Raw genomic sequence first — 14,468 nt, forward strand, 5'->3', positions numbered from 1 at the left:
CGTCCAAGGGAGTCAAGTAGGAATTTCAATTTGATTTAATTTTTGGTGTTTTAGATCCTAATTAGAGTGAATTTGATCTTCAATGAGGATCAAGTCACCCTAATTAGGTGAGAATTTAGAGAGGGGGGTAGGAGAGATGGGAAGATTAGAAGAATTAAGAGCTCTAAATTTCCTTCTTTGATCCTAATTAAAGGATCCAAGAAATCATTTAGGGAGGTTGAAAGAGGGTTCTTAAAATGAGTTGGGTTGATTTTTCAGATTGATAATTCAGAACTAAAATGGGGTAGATTGAGACTTCTAAAAATTAAAACTAAATTTTTTTATAATTTTCTTTTGTAATGCAATTGAATGCCCAGGTAAAATTCCTCAATTTCTCCTCTCAATCCTAATCAGGGCTTGTACATGCCGCTCAAGCCAAGCGATTTAGAAGTTCAGACTAGAATGGAGATGAAGAAACAAACAACTTAACCTATTTCATTCAAAATGCACAAAAGTTTGAATACAATGAAAGAAAAAAATACCAAAACTGTTGATCCAGGCTGGGACTCCTCTCTGTCTTGCAGCTGTGATGAAGCACCCTCCAGAATGAGCTCCCCCTCTCGAAATTCAGCTTTTATACTTAGGTTATAGGGTAAAAATCACCATTTTACCCCCGTTTAGTACTTAATATTTATCTATCAATGTAGGCTAGATCTGAATGATCTAACCGTACAGATAGAAAGAGGGGTTCAAGACGAACAAATCCATAAAAAAATCATCTCAATCGGACTTCAGGATCAAAAGTTATTAATAAATCAATTTTAAACCAATTTAATCCATTAGATTTAAAATTGATTTATTTATTAGTTTCGTTTTTAAACACGCAATGACGTGTCGCTCTCTCATTGGCTGGCGCATTTTGAATCCTCCTTTTGCAGAAAAGTCCTTAAAGCCTGGAATTGCTTTTGGGCCTTGCCCAAAAGTAATTGCGTATATGCCCCTGGCGCACTCTCTCTCCTCCGATTTCTCCTAAAACATTAAAAATATATATTAAAAATTGCAATAAAACCCTGAATGATTTTAAATAGGATCTTTACGCCTACCGTGGCGACCGAGAGCTGTTTTCAGGGTCTTTTTGCAACAACGCAAAAGGCCCGAAAAGTCTAGAAATTGCATAAATACATTTTTGTCCTATAAATATGCCCTTTTTTCATAGAATAAATGCATTTCTTCTTGAAATAAATCCCAGAAAATTCCTAAAAATTCGTAAAAAATTCTAGAAAATTCTAGAAAATTCCCTGATTAATTTCCATGTTGATAAATGTCGAAATAAACTTTTTAATGTGCCATTTTCATCCAAAAATAATTATTTCGAGCTTCAATAAATCCTTAAAAATTCATATAATTAACAGAAAATTAGGGAAAAATCAGAAATTACTTGGAAGCATTATTTTTGTGTAAATATATGATAACAACCCAAATTTAAGCCTTTTAAATGCATAAATCATGCTAATAACATGAAATAAAGACCGAAATTAGGGTGTTATCATATACCCCCCTACTTAGACATTGCTAGTCCCTTAGCAACATATAAGTACTTTGCTGAATTATCATCTTTTTCATCCTGTAAGTCAGACAACAAGTGTGGGAAGTGTTAAGTGTATCAATCACAAGCCGAACTAAAACACTAAATGATATTTTGAGCTCCGACCTTTTCAGGAATGTGGGGTTTCTTTCTCCTTGGCTTGGATGCCTAAGTGGATGAGAAGGGAGTGTACTTGTTTCTAGGTATAACGCTATACTCCTCAGGTAAACTCTCTCCACTCATGTGCAGCTGGTCTCACATCTCTAGCGAGCAAGATCACTCTCTCCCGGGGTGACGGCCACCTAGTACTTGCCTCTCCATTAGCCTTTTCTCTTTCCTAAGAATAGAAGAAGCCATTTCCTCCTCCTGTTGAGCACAGAATATTGAACACAACGAGAAGAGTATATGATAGAGTTGTGATGGGGGAGAATGAGACTTTGTGAAAGAATTAGGGTGAGCATGAACAATGAGAGATTTAGGGTCCAACGGGTGTTGTGCTACCTTGGATAACCTACTCCCAAGATTTTTAGAGGAAGTGAGGGAGATAGAAGAGATGAGACCAATGTGATGATATAGAGAATAAAGACCATCTTGCCCTGAATTGAAAGTCAAAACCAGAAATGGTGCAAGTCAAACCCCTCCTTTCTCTTTGTCTTCTTCTCATTCCTCTTGTCTTTTTTTTCTTTCTTTCTTTCTTTTTCGAACTCTTTTTTTTTATTATTTTTTTATTTTTTTGTATATCAAACAAAGAGGATAACAACAAATGAAACACTTTCCATGACTTGAATGGTTTTTTAAATATTTTATCACAACCAGCATGAGTGTCATAACAATCACATTGGTCTATGGAGAAGAGATAGAAGAACGAGATTTAGATGATGCAGAGCGAATTATTGACAGAAAAGATACAAAGAGGCAGTATCGTAGTGATACCGTGGAAAGTGAGATAGACGTACTTGGGAGATAAGCATATCCTCGGTAGCGGAAGCAATGTGGTGGAGTCAAGTTGTGATGGATATGGCGTGAAGCGTGTGGAACAATAAGGTGAATGAAGTGGTGGATTCCGTGCATAGGACTCGGAGAATGGCTGCTCACTATTTTGGAATGAAAGTAGGCTAATGGGGAGACGAAATGCATAAGTGGGATCGGCTATTAGAGTTGATGGAATGGGGGCTTTCAGTTCACTCGTCACTCCCCTTTGAAGCATAGAGCTTCTACCCTTGACTTTCCATCATCTAATCACCTACTTGACACCCTCCCCAATTTGAAATTGAATCCACATCGCCCAAAATCACTTGTGTTGCACCTCAACATGTTCTTGATCCGCTCTAGGAGCCTAACTTCTCCACACTTGTTCCCTAACCATTGGATGAAAGAAAATTAATTCATGACTGTGCATGCTAAAGATTGTTAAAAAAAAAACAGGTTCAATTCATGTAGAATTCTGTAAAATTAAATGCATGAACCATAGTTTGTCACCTAAAATGAACTATCTCTCCCCATTAAAACCTGCATTGTCCTCAATGCAAAGCTACTAAAATCATGAAGAATAAAATTGAGGTTAGAGGGCAAACAGTGATATGGAGGATATGGGGCCTTTAGCATTGTGAACAAGAGATCCTGGCGATAACTCGGATTTGCTGAATTACATACTCCCCAACCTGGTCAAAGTTACCACAAGAGATGCAACAAAAGTGAAGAGCTATAATAGTAAAATAAAATAATGCAAAGAAAAAATGAATCCTACAACGTAATGAAAAGAAAATAAATCTTATTGATGCTCTTAAGTAGAGGGTGATGTCGCCGCTTCTAAAGAAATGTCTTCAGTAGGGGGGTGCGGCTCGTGTTCAAGGAAGGGTTTCAACGCTGCCCATTGACCTTGAATTCAGCTCCATGTGTTGGTTCTCGAGCGAGACCAGACCCATTGTCGAAATGTTGACATACTACATAAGGTCCATCCCATCTTGATTTAAGCTTTCCTGGAAACAGTTTAAGTCGAGAATTATATAACCATACTTTTTGGCCATGGGCAAAAACCTTCCTGTGTATGTGTTGATCATGGAATGCTTTCATCTTGGCTTTGTAGATGCGTGAATTTTCGTATGCTTCGTTACACAACTCCTCCAACTCATGCAGCTGCAATAAGCGATGGTCACCTGCATCATCTAACGATACGTTAAGTTTCTTGATAGCCCATAAAGCACGATGTTCGATTTCTAAAGGGAGATGACAAGCTTTTCCAAACACCAACCTGAATGGCGACATTCCTAACGGGGTTTTATATGCCGTCCGATATGCCCATAACGCATCCGGCAATTTGCTCGACCAATCCTTTCCATTAGGGTTAATAATTTTCTTCAAGATTTTTTTTATTTCTCTATTGGAGACTTCCACTTGGCCATTGGCTTGAGGATGATACGAGTGGTAAGCGATGATGAACTCCATATCGTTTAACAACTCTTTAAAGACTTTGTTATTGAAATGAGTTCCACCATCGCTAATAATGGCTCGTGGGCATCCAAACCGAGAGAAAATATTATCCTTGACAAATTTAACAACTTCTTTATGATCATTTTTTCGTGTTGGTATGGCTTCTACCCACTTAGAGACATAATCTACACCTACCAAAATATATTCATAGCCCAAAGAAGGAGGAAAGGGTCCCATGAAATCAATGCCCCAAAGATCAAACAACTCAACTTCAAGGATAGGGTTTAAAGGCATAGCGGCATTGCGACTTACATTGACCACCGCTTGACATCGAATGCATCTCTTGCAGAATTCATATGCATCCCGATGAAGATGAGGCCAATAAAATCCACATTGTAGGACCTTATGTGCCGTTATCTTGGAGGCGTAGTGTCCTCCATAAGGATGAGTGACATGATTCCAAGACTCTCCATTGTTCATCCTCGGTATACATCTCCTAAAAATTTGATCGACGCCTAATCTAAATAATTCAGGCTCATCCCAATAGTAATACTTGATATCCTTAAAAAACTTTTTTCTATCATCATAATCCCAACCTTGAGGCAATTGCCCGATTACTAAGTAGTTTACTATATGAGCATACCAAGGCAATTTCCGTGTAGAAATTTCTAAAATATGCTCGTCAGGAAAAGAATCTGTGATGGGAGTTAGGGCTGGCAATGATAGGCGGGAGAGGTGATCAGCCGCACCATTATCCACTCCCCGCCTGTCTTTAATTTCAATATCGAATTCTTGCATAAGTAGGATCCATCTCATTAATCTAGGTTTTGTCTCTTTCTTACTTAACAAATGTCTAAGTGCAGCATGATCTGAAAAGATTAAAATCTCACCCCCTATTAGGTAAGATCAAAATTTATCCAAAGCAAAGACGATTGCAAGTAATTCCTTCTCTGTGGTAGAGTAATTTACCTGAGCGGCGTCGAGAGTCTTACTTGCATAATAAATAGCTGTCGGTTTCTTGTCTTTGCGTTGTCCCAACACAGCTCCCACTGCATAATCTGAAGCATCACAAAAAATCTCAAAGGGTTCACTCCAATTTGGAGCTTGTAAGATGGGAGCCGTAACTAATGCTTCTTTAATCAAATTAAAAGCCAAATTGCATTCATCATTCAAAATAAGTTCTTTGTCTTTAGATAGAAGCAAAGTGAGAGGTTTAGCCACTTTGGCAAAATCTTTAATAAAGCGACGATAAAAGCCGGCATGGCCCAAAACCCCTAAGTTGCTTTAGGTCGATGGAAGTGGAAGCTCCTTGATGATCTCGATCTTTGCCTTGTCCACAGCCAGCCCCTCCTTGCTGATATGATGACCTAAGACGATCCCCCTGTCCACCATAAAATGGGATTTCTCCCAACTGAGCACTAACTTGTTTTCTTCGCAAATCTGTAACACTTTATCCAAGTTAGACAAACAAGACCCAAAAGATTCACCAAACACGGAAAAGTCATCCATGAAAACTTCAAGACATGTATCAATTAAATCAAAAAACATTGCACTCATACACCTTTGAAAGGTTGCTGGTGCATTACAAAGTCCAAATGGCATTTTTCTAAAAGCAAATGTTCCTAAAGGACATGTGAACGTAGTTTTATCTTGGTCACTTTCATGAATGCTAATTTGATTATATCCTGAGTACCCATCCAAGAAACAATAAAAACTCTGTCCAGCTAATTTTTCAAGTATTTGATCAATGAAAGGTAGAGGATAATGGTCTTTTTTTGTTGCTAGATTTAACTTTCGGTAATCTATGCATACTCGCCAACTCGATGCTACCCTCGTCTGGATCTCTTCTCCATCCTGATTCTTTTGGACAGTAATCCCTGTTTTTAGGTACCACATGAATTGGACTCACCCACTTACTATCTGAAATTGGGTAAATGAATCATGCTTTCAGCCATTTGGTAATCTCCTTGACACCACATCGTAAAGATAAGGATTTAATCTACGTTGATGCTGAACTGATGGTTTGGATCCTTCCTCGATAAAAATTCTATGCTGACAGATATCAGGACTAATTCCCTTGATGTCGTCTATGGTTCATCCAATAGCGCTCTTATGCTGTCGTAAGACATCTAATAGGTTAACTTCCTGCTCTAAAGTGAGGGTTGAAGAGATAATTACTGGATATGTCTTTCTTGGACCTAAAAAAACATATTTTAGGTGAGAAGGAAGAGGTTTCAATTCTAATTCTTCAGTGGGCGTAGATCTGTAGTTATTCATGTTTTCACCCTTCATTTCACCATGGTCGTCCTTCTCCCCCTCATAGGCACTCTCATTCACCGCCATCACCTCATAGATTACTTTCCCTATAACATGGCATTCATCATTTTCATCATCTAGGGAACATGTATAAATGTCTTCCTGGCTACTATTGGGATACTTCATCAATTGAGAGATTGGTAACTCAACCTCTTCTTTTCCCATGCGCAATTTAATTTTTCCTGCATTCCAATCTGTGTTCACTCTTGCGGTAGCTAGGAATGGCCGTCCTAAAATAATCGGTGCATGACTAATTTTTCCTGAAATTTTTACATCCACTACTATAAAATCGACAGGAAATGAACACTTTTCTACTTTCATCACCACATCCACCAACTGTCCACACGGTCTTCTAATTGATCCGTTTGCTAACTGCAATTCTAAATTTACAGGTTGTAATTCACCAAATTTAAAAGTCTCAAGTAGGGCCTTAGGCATGATATTCACACTTGCTCCTGAATCAAGTAAAGCTTTGGTGAATACTTCCCCCCTAATTTCGCATTTGATCACTGGTGCTCCCGGATCCTTGCGCTTTTGAGGTAATTCATGCAGAAAAATTGAACTAATATTCTCAGAAAGTTGAATCCTCTTTTGCTTCCTAGGAGGTGTACACAGGTTTTTCACAAATTTGGAATAATCAGGGATGTACTGGATCGCATCTAAAACAGGAATTTCGACCGTAGCCTCTTTCAAATACTCAAGAAGTGGGCTGTCTTTCGATTTTTCTTTCTTCGCTTGTAAGGCACTAGGGAAAGGGATAGGTGGGCAATATGTTTTGGGGTTGGGTTCCTTTTCCAGATTTTCCTCTACCCCTTCATCCTCATCCTTTTCTACTTCCTCTAACTTATCCTCCACTTCATTTCGTTTCTCTATAGCTGCAAATGGATTAGCCAACTCTTTCCCACTCCTAAGTTTTGATATAGCACTCAGCTCTCCTATTTCTTGTTGTTCAGTCAATGCATGCATGTCATGAATATGCTCATTAACTACACTACACATGTCATCAACATAAAGTAAATTGCTAGGATTAATACAGGCCTGAGTAGGGAGTTTACCTGATTTGGCGCCCATCTTCATAGGGTCTTCACACGTACCTTGCGGTGCTCCCCCGTGCGCAAATTGTTGACCGCTGTGAAGGCAGATCTCCGCCTTGAGCTTCTCCATCTCCCTCCGATGCCTCTCCTCCATTTCTTCAAAAAGCTTGAGCATCCTCTTCTTGTCTTCTTGCAGCTCCTCGATGACCTTGGTGAGAGTCGCATTAGTGGGATCTGAAAAATTTCGGTAAGGTTGATAATGTTGTTGGTGTTGGGGATTGTTCGCCTTGGATTGGAACTGTTGTTGGGGTGGTCGGTTGTTGTTGTTCCATCCCTGTCCTCCTAAGTTTCCTCTAGTTCCCCATTGGACATTGCTCCCTTCTTGCCTGCCTATAGCATTCACTTCTGATATCATAGGGCATTCTTCTCCGGTGTGGCTATCACTTGAGCACATTTCACATCGATTTATTTGGTTGGGTGCTCTTCCGCTATTCTGACCTTGCCATAGTGAGATTATTTTTTCATTCATCTTTTCCATGGCTTTTCCCATCATTACACCTATCTGTTTTTCAATTCTATCCATAGTAATCTGGGGTTCAACCCCTCTAACATCCAACAGTCCACCTTTCCGAGGGGTAACCCTAACATGATCGGAGGCATCTTGGTGATAGGCTAAATTATCGGACATTTTTTTGTAGTAGTGCCATAGCTTCATCTTCATACATGTCAGCTATTGCTCCTCCACTCGAGATATCAACTCTGCCTTTCTCCACATCATTTAAGCCTTCATAGAAAATTTGCACTAACTCCCATTTTTGAATGCCATGGTGGGGGCACTTCCTAATGAGCCCCATCAATCTCTCCCATGCTTCGCTAAATGTATCATTTCCCTGCTGAAAATTTCTAATTTCTCTTCTGAAAGAATTTGTCCTAGCCACTGTATAATATCTTTTTAAGAAGCTCTTCTCCATATCATTCCATGATTCAAAATTTGTTCCCAATGTTCTAAACCAATCCTTGGCTCTATCCTTAAGGGCATGAGGGAATAGTTTCATTCTCACAACTTCCTTTGAAATTCTGGGGTAAGTGCAACTATCACATGCTTCGTAAAATTTTTCTAAGAAGTCATAGGGCTCTTCGTTTGCCTTCCCCAAAAAGGACGGTAATAGCTGAAATTGGTGTGGATCGATTCTAAACATCACATCTTCTCCAATCGGGGCAGATATCCTGGTTAAGATGGGGGTTTCTGCTGGTGTGGAATACTCTCTAATCCTCCTCCGTCCATCGTTAACTACCTCAGGGTTTCCTGTTCCATTACCTATTGGGTCCATTGGTACGGGTCTAATCAATATCTCCTCTACAAATGTGGGTTCGGTGAAAGACGACTCGGGTGTGGTGGAATCTACTACAGGGGGATTTCTGTCACTGCTCCCTGATTCAAATCCAGACCGAAGCTTCATACAAAACCACTAATTCAAACACAACACTCGTTAGTCGTTAAAAACCAAATACCGTCTTAAATCAAAATCAATAATAAGGAGACTTAACAAACTCGTGAGCAACAATTCACCACTGTGTTTACAAATAAAAATATGTTGAATTCCTAAGTGTTGCCTCCCCGGCAACGGCGCCAATTGATAAGCCGAAAATAGGGGTGAAAATTACGCAAATTTTTAGCCCTTGTCGTTGTGAATTTTTGGCTTATGCAATAAAATTTATAAAACTCTACTTAATATGTATAGTGATAAGTATGAGTGTCGTCCAAGGGAGTCAAGTAGGAATTTCAATTTGATTTAATTTTTGGTGTTTTAGATCCTAATTAGAGTGAATTTGATCTTCAATGAGGATCAAGTCACCCTAATTAGGTGAGAATTTAGAGAGGGGGGTAGGAGAGATGGGAAGATTAGAAGAATTAAGAGCTCTAAATTTCCTTCTTTGATCCTAATTAAAGGATCCAAGAAATCATTTAGGGAGGTTGAAAGAGGGTTCTTAAAATGAGTTGGGTTGATTTTTCAGATTGATAATTCAGAACTAAAATGGGGTAGATTGAGACTTCTAAAAATTAAAACTAAATTTTTTTATAATTTTCTTTTGTAATGCAATTGAATGCCCAGGTAAAATTCCTCAATTTCTCCTCTCAATCCTAATCAGGGCTTGTACATGCTCAAGCCAAGCGATTTAGAAGTTCAGACTAGAATGGAGATGAAGAAACAAACAACTTAACCTATTTCATTCAAAATGCACAAAAGTTTGAATACAATGAAAGAAAAAAATACCAAAACTGTTGATCCAGGCTGGGACTCCTCTCTGTCTTGCAGCTGTGATGAAGCACCCTCCAGAATGAGCTCCCCCTCTCGAAATTCAGCTTTTATACTTAGGTTATAGGGTAAAAATCACCATTTTACCCCCGTTTAGTACTTAATATTTATCTATCAATGTAGGCTAGATCTAAATGATCTAACCGTACAGATAGAAAGAGGGGTTCAAGACGAACAAATCCATAAAAAAATCATCTCAATCGGACTTCAGGATCAAAAGTTATTAATAAATCAATTTTAAACCAATTTAATCCATTAGATTTAAAATTGATTTATTTATTAGTTTCGTTTTTAAACACGCAATGACGTGTCGCTCTCTCATTGGCTGGCGCATTTTGAATCCTCCTTTTTGCAGAAAAGTCCTTAAAAAGCCTGGAATTGCTTTTGGACGCCGCCCAAAAGTAATTGCGTATATGCCCCTGGCGCACTCTCTCTCCTCCGATTTCTCCTAAAACATTAAAAATATATATTAAAAATTGCAATAAAACCCTGAATGATTTTAAATAGGATCTTTACGCCTACCGTGGCGACCGAGAGCTGTTTTCAGGGTCTTTTTGCAACGAAACGTTGCAAAAAGGCCCCGAAAAGTCTAGAAATTGCATAAATACATTTTTGTCCTATAAATATGCCCTTTTTTCATAGAATAAATGCATTTCTTCTTGAAATAAATCCCAGAAAATTCCTAAAAATTCGTAAAAAATTCTAGAAAATTCTAGAAAATTCCCTGATTAATTTCCATGTTGATAAATGTCGAAATAAACTTTTTAATGTGCCATTTTCATCCAAAAATAATTATTTCGAGCTTCAATAAATCCTTAAAAATTCATATAATTAACAGAAAATTAGGGAAAAATCAGAAATTACTTGGAAGCATTATTTTTGTGTAAATATATGATAACAACCCAAATTTAAGCCTTTTAAATGCATAAATCATGCTAATAACATGAAATAAAGACCGAAATTAGGGTGTTATCAACCCCCCCCCCCCCACCCCCGAAGTATCGATTTGCCGATTGACCGCAATTGCTCTTCCTCTGTTGGATCGACGGATCTACCTGTTGCACCCAATTTTGTGATTGAATGCATCTTGAAAATTGGCTGTTCCCCACCCCCCCCCCCTCCTGAAATATCAATTTGTCGATTGATCACGGTCACTCTTCCTCTATTGGATCAAAGGATCTTCCTGCTGCACCCAATTTTGCGATTTAATCCATCTTGAAAAATCAATTTCTCCATGTATCGCAATCAGTGATCCTATGTTTGATCGATGGAGCTTTGAATTAATGGTCGTGCTCCTAACTCTAATTTTGTGATTTAATCTGACAAGAGATATCAATTTGTCGATAGATCTCGATCCCTCTTGATCTGTTGAATTGATGGATCTTTGAACTTTTGTTCTCGTTCCAGACCCTAAATGAAAATTTAACTTAAATGTCTCATTATTTTCATTTATTAAAAGTAAAATTTCCAGATGCACGTCTCGTTCATGTTCGTTCGTGAACGAACACGAACAAACCGAATACGAACACAAACACAATTTTTGTTATGTTCCTTTGTCATCAAACAGTGTTCGTCCGACCACGAAACACGAACTTCCCAACCTTATTCTATAGGCTGATCCTTTAGAACATGATCAGTTTGATGCATCCATCTAATATAATTTATCGTCACGATTAAGGGCTAATATTAGGAGTACAGGGATGGATTTTATACGAACCCCTAGAGAGAATGTCTCAACATAAAGAACACCACCATTTTGAGTGAATCCCAAGTGATAAGTCAGACTTTTTGGTGACTCACAATTACATCAGAGTTGTATCTAAAAGTAAATACATGTATGAGCTAACATTAATCCCACTCTATCACACACAATTATTCTACTAACAACAAACCAAGGCCTAACTATGGTGGCCCATGCCTATTTAATCTTTCAGTTGAGGGACCTTCATAAGTCCAAAGAAATACTTTAGAAGCTACTCATAGATAATGAATAAGGGAAAAGCATGACTAGAGGGCTGAAGATAACAGTTATATGAAAAATTCAAAATGGATTCTTGAAGAGATTTTTGACCTTCTCAATGTACATTTACAAAGATCAATGTTGTCATAAGAAAGGAACCACAATCAAAGGTATGAGAATCAAGATAGAAGGTTTAATTGTATGATTAGACCTACAGGCGAAAAATAAATCTTATTTTAAAAATATAGGTAGACGGCTGGATAGCATCACTCCAAAAATAACGAGGAATCAACATTTCAGGGATAATATGCATGTTGTATTAAGAAAGAGATGATGTTTCTATTTTCTGAAACTATTGTGTTTGAGAAGTGATGACAGGTCATTTCACACCTAGTTACAAAGGAATAAAAATAGTGTGTAAAAGAATCTTAGACAAAAACAGCATTATTAGTAGAAATATTCGGTGGAGGTATCCTGAAATCATTTTTAAATAGATATCAGAACAACGATATGACTTTATAAGAAATAAATGCATCAGAATATATAGTAGTCATGAAAAAATGCTATAATAACAAATTCATGAAATATAAGCAGATGAGGGTCTCCACAAATAATAATGAATTAAAGCAAAGTGTTCTGGACTAAAAACAAGACAAAATAGAAATAAAAGAGACCAGTAAAGAAATGATCCAGAATAAGCTTGTATGTGCCACATCATTTCCATGTTTCAAACCAAAATAATATAGTCCCAAAAACACAATGAAAATGAAAAAGGTATCAGGACAGGATAGAGCACATGTTCTAGGCCTAATGGGTAGAAGATTGAGTAGTAATTACTCCAAGTTTGGGTGCATTGATGTCACTATTTAAATTCAGACTTACCCAGAAGTATTAACAGAAAATATCACTTTGTTGCACTATACAAGACAGGGTCGACCCATTTGGAGGGATATGTTCATTTTCAGAATTTCCTAACCTTGAAAATGGGAGAAATGAGTTCAGAAATATCATTCATTATATATTATATATATTTTATTAAATTACTTATGTAAAATCATTAAATCTTACCTAATGACAGGTCACTAGAGTTGGCATGGGAAGGCGCATAATTTGGTGGAAAATGGTATGTAGAAGTGGGCGTCGTCCCTGAGCATTGCAGCACCCCAACTGTTTCCTAGACTTCATAAAACATTTAGAATTTGGCCTGTGTCAAACAAGGGTAGTAGTTTCAAGCCTATAAGCCTGTATGGACAAGTGACCGAATGAAAGCCTACATATAACTGTGCATACATCCGATAATAGTTGATGTAACACGACGACCAAATCGAGCAGCACATGTCACACAACAGGGGAATACAATGGGATAAGATGATGCACAAGCATTGCATTTAATGAGAAATAAGTTAAGACACCACTGAGTAGGGTGATGATCGGATAACGATGCAAGGGGGCTTAGGTAGCGATCAAGCATCCAATGACCCGATGAATCAGCTCAAAGATCCATGAGGTAGGGGACAATTACTGTCCATGAGCATCCATGACTTCCTTCGAGAAAGAAAATCATCCGACACCTAGAACGAAGTTCCTATCTCATAAGATGGTGGCTAATCCTATGAGTTCGTAAAAGTAACCAAAAGAGGTGCTATCGGAGAACACCACTAGAGGGCGTAATAATACTGCAAAAACAAGGGGGAGAAGCGATGTGACCTAAGGGCTGGGGCCCTGATGTCCCATGTAGGGATAAGGCCATTTATGTAGTCGATGTCTAAGATGATGAAGGCCAGCGGCGTGCACGAATAGCATGGTAACATACAGTGCGGCGACGCAACTGCTCGGGTGATGTTGGGGTGTGGGTTGCAGCTGATGATGCACAACGGTGAAGGGGCATACATGACGTGAGTCGGTTGCATGACTGCTCGATCGCAGGACAGCTTGAGCGCATGACGATGTGGCCCGGGTGCCCAGCGGCAGGGGTTGCATGGCGAGCATGGCACGCGACACATACCGAACATGCGTGGAACTGCGCGGGACTATGTGAGCATGGGGGGGCCCACACGGCTGCGCGGGGCGTGCGGTTGGACGCAGCTGCACTTGAGGCGAGGGCGCGCATAGCTGCGCGTGTTACGGGGGTGCGTAGGGGTGCGTAGGGGTGCGCAGGGGTGCGCGGAGATGCATGTGTGCAATCGTGCTGGCCTAGAGCAAGTTGACATGAGGCTTTCAAGAAGGATGGGACGTCAACTGGTGATTCTTGGCGGCAAGTGAGCATCCAAGAAACAGGCTTGTTAAGCGGCAATGCTGAGGCTCAAGAAAGTGTTGGCAGATCCAGTGATGGTGACGAAGGCATCCACGAACATGATTACGTCTTGGTGCAGCAACAAGATCTTCCAACAAACAGGTATGGGTGATCAAGAAGTGATACTATCGACGATGAGAGTTGTTCTTCTAGGAAAAGCAAGGGTTCGATGGTGACGAACCTTGTGGTTGCAGTCATTGTGGGGCTTCTTTCGCTTATCTACCAAGATAACTCTCGAGAGGGAGGGAGGGGGGAGCCCAGATGAAGAAACTTCACTTTTAAATTTTCAAATGAACTCCGATGAGGTCCTTAGGGCATGTGTCCCTTTACATAGGGTAGGGAAGTTGTCCAAATGGGCCGAGTTTGGGTAAAATGTCCAGAATGACAAGGACGTTCCCCTAATGGTTCGACAACATATACAAGAGAAAAAATGATAACGAGGAGGGCCCAAAACACAATGGCCCTACATACAAATCATAAAAAAGCAAAATATAGTAAATAAAATCAAACCACGGAAGCCTGCCATTAGGCCATATACTTGAAGGTCGGATTC

General features: G+C 39.1%; 1 non-coding gene across 1 annotated transcript; it reads left to right on the forward strand.

Annotated features, from left to right (window-relative positions):
- The first annotated feature begins 8,163 nt into the window (after nucleotides 1-8,163).
- On the forward strand, nucleotides 8,164-8,269 carry LOC144714075 (small nucleolar RNA R71). The gene has a single exon (XR_013584233.1). It is a non-coding gene; the product is annotated as a small nucleolar RNA R71 (small nucleolar RNA).
- Nucleotides 8,270-14,468: the final 6,199 nt, after the last annotated feature.

Source organism: Wolffia australiana, chromosome 16 (assembly GCF_029677425.1).
Source record: "Wolffia australiana isolate 7733 chromosome 16, ASM2967742v1".
Taxonomy (NCBI): domain Eukaryota; kingdom Viridiplantae; phylum Streptophyta; class Magnoliopsida; order Alismatales; family Araceae; genus Wolffia; species Wolffia australiana.